At 37.2% G+C, this 3,266-nt stretch overlaps 1 pseudogene; it reads right to left on the bottom strand.

Moving 5' to 3' along the window:
* Positions 1-2,625: 2,625 nt before the first annotated feature.
* On the bottom strand, positions 2,626-2,740 carry LOC125344357 (annotated as a pseudogene).
* Between the last annotated feature and the right edge of the window lie 526 nt (positions 2,741-3,266).

The following is a 3,266-nucleotide window of genomic DNA, read 5'->3' as shown; positions in this document are numbered from 1 at the left end:
GCTGTTTTAATTACTATAGCTTTATAATATAGCTGGAAGTTTAATACTGTAATTCCTCCAGCAGTGTTCTTTCTGCTTAGGATTGTTTTTGCTATTCTGGGTCTTTTATTGTTCCATAAGAATTTCTGGATTGCTTCCTCTATTTCATTAAAAAATGGTGTTGGGATATTAATGGGTATTGCGTTGAAGTTGTAGATAGTCTTTGGCAATATTGCCATTTTGATTATATTAATCCTCCCAATCCAGGAGCATGGGAGGTTTTTCCATTTTCTTAGTTCTGCCTTAATTTCGTTTTTCATGTTTTTAAAGTTCTCATCATAGAGGTCTTTCACTTCTATGGTTAAGGTTATTCCTAGGTATTTTATGTTTTTTGAGGCTATTGCAAAAGGAGTTGCTTTCCTGATTGCAGCCTCAGCGTTTGGGTCATTAGCATATAGAAATGCCATTGATTTTTGAGGGTTTATTTTATATCCTGCAACCTTGCCAAAGTTTTGGATCAGCTCTAGTAGCTTGGGAGTAGAGTCTATGAGGTTCTTTAGGTATAGGATCATGTCATCTGTGAAGAGAGAAAGTTTAACTTCATCTTTTCCTATTTGGATCCCCTTTATATTTTCGTCTTGCCTAATTGCTCTGTCTAGGAATTCTAGTACTTTGTTGAAGAGCAGGGGAGAGAGCAGACATCCCTGTCTTGCTCTTGATTTTAAAGGGAACGGCTTTAGTTTTTCATCATTTAGAATTATGCTTGTTGTTGGTTTGTCATAAACTGCCTTGATTATATTCAGGAGTGTTCCCTGGAATCCCAGTTTTTCCAGGGCTTTTAGCATAAAAAGGTGCTAGATTTTATCGAACACCTTTTCTGCATCCAGAGATATAACCATGTGGTTCTTTACCTGCCTCCGGTTGATGTGGTGGATTATATTAATTGATTTGCGTATACTGAACCAACTTTGCATCCCTGGGATGAATGCAGTTTGATCATGGTGTATGATTTTTTGATGACCTGTTGAAGTAGATTGGCCAGAATTTTGTTGAGAATATTTGCATCTATGTTCATTAGGGAAATTGGTCTATAGTTCTCTTTCCGTGATGAGTCCCTGCCTGGTTTTGGGATGAGGGTTATACTGGCTGCATAGAAAGTGTCTGGTAGTGAACTTTCTCTTTCAATTTCATTGAAGAGTTTGAGAAATATTGGTGTGAGTTGTGTTTTGAAGGCCGTGTAGAATTCTGCTGTGACTCTGTCTCGACCTGGGCTTTTCTTGGATGGGAGATCATGTATTGCCGTTTCTATTTCAATGTTGGATATGAGTCTGTTTTCATGGTTGAGTTTGGGGATATGAATTTTTTCTAGGAAATCATCCATTTCTTCCAAGTTCTCGAATTTGTTGGCATAAAGGTTTACAAAATAGTCCCTTATTTTGTTCTGAATTTTGGTTGTTTCTGTGGTGATATTACCTGTTTCATCTCTGATCTTGTTTACTTGAGTGTGCTGCCTTCGTTTTTTGGTCAGGTTTGCTGGGGGTATGTCTATCATGGTGAATTTTTCAAAGAACCAACTCTTTGTTTTGTTGATTCTTTTGATGTTTTTTTGGTCTATAATTCATTTAATTTTTATTTGATTTTAATTATTTGCGTTGGTCTATTGACTTGGTGTTTGGCTTGTTGTTCTCTTTTGAGGAGATTAAGGTGCTTCCTTAAGTTGTTGAGTTGCTGTTTCTCGTTTTTTGGTGTATGCACTCAGAGGTATCAATTTTCCTCTGAGTACTGCCTTTGCCGTGTCCCAAAGGAGCTGGTACTTTGTGTACTCATCTTGGTTGAATTCCATAAACATTTGAATTTCTGTTTTAATTTCTTCAATGACCCACTGATAGTTCAGCATTGTGTTGTTTAGTCTCCATGTATTGTAGGATTTTCTGTGGTGGCTGTTTGAGTTGAGCTCTAATTTTATTCCATTGTGGTCTGAGCGAATGCAGGGAATGGTTTTGATACTTCTGAAGTTGTACAGATTTTCTTTGTGCCCTAAGATGTGATCTTTTTTGGAGAATGTTCCATGTGCTGCTGAAAAGAATGTGTATTCTGTTGTTGCTGAATGGAATGTTCTGTAGATGTTGATTAAGTCTAGTTGGTCTATGCAATTGTTTAGTTCTGTGCTTTCTTTGTTCAGTTTTTGATGTGTTGATCCACCCAGAGGTGACAGTGGAGTGTTAAAGTCCCCAACTATCAATGTCTTTGGGTCTATTAGTGTTTTTAGAGTCAGTAGTGTTTGTTTGATGAAGTTGGGTGCTCCTGTATTTGGTGTGTAGATATTTAGGATGGTTATATCCTCCTGTAGGAGAGATCCCCTTATTAGAATGTAGTAACCTTCTTTGTCTCTTCTTACCATTTTTAATTTGAAGTCAATTTTGTCTGATACTAGGATTGCAGCTCCAGCCTGCTTATGGGGGCCATTTGCTTGGTAGATTTGATTCCAGCCTTTCACTTTTAGAAGATGTTTACTGTTGCTGGACAGATGTGTCTCTTGAAGGCAGCAGAAAGATGGATCTTGTTTTTTGATCCAACATAGGAGCCTATGTCATTTGATTCGCGAATTAAGTCCATTAATGTTGAGTGTTAAGATTGAGAGATGATAAAAATATGGAACGCTTCATGAATTTGTGTGTCAGTGTGTCATCCTTGTGTAGTGGCCAGGCTAATCTTCTCTGTATCATTCCGATTTTAGTATATGTGCTGCTGAATTGAGCACTCATATGTATTTCTTGACTTATCCGTGGTCAAGAAAGTTTTATTCCAGGAATGTAAGACACCTTCAATATACCAATCAATATAGTCCACCATATCAACAGTCCAAAAAAGAAAAAAATACATTATCATATCAATTAGTGCAAAAAATAAAAACAAGCATTTAAACTGGGCATGGCAGTACAGGCTTGTGATCCTAGCACTTGGAAGGCAAATGCAGAAGGATCAGAAGTCCAAGGTTGACCTGGCTATATAGTAAAACCCAGTCTCTAACAATAAAAATGAAAAACCCCACATTTGATCCAATTACCATAGATTATTGGTAAATACTTTCATTAAAGTAAAATAGAAGGAAACTTCTTCAGTCTGATAAGAATTACTCACAAAATCACCTATAGCTATCATGGCTACTGGGAACTACTGTGTGTTGGTGGCCTATGGCTGTAATCCTAGCTACACAGGAGGCTGAAATGTGGAGGATCTTGGTTGAGTTAGACTGAGTAGTTATCACTAATTAATCAGCAAAAAGC

Source organism: Perognathus longimembris, chromosome 28 (assembly GCF_023159225.1).
Source record: "Perognathus longimembris pacificus isolate PPM17 chromosome 28, ASM2315922v1, whole genome shotgun sequence".
In the NCBI taxonomy this organism is placed as follows: Eukaryota; Metazoa; Chordata; class Mammalia; order Rodentia; family Heteromyidae; genus Perognathus; species Perognathus longimembris.
Note: the sequence above shows the minus strand (reverse complement) of the source record. Positions and strands in the feature narration are given on the sequence as shown.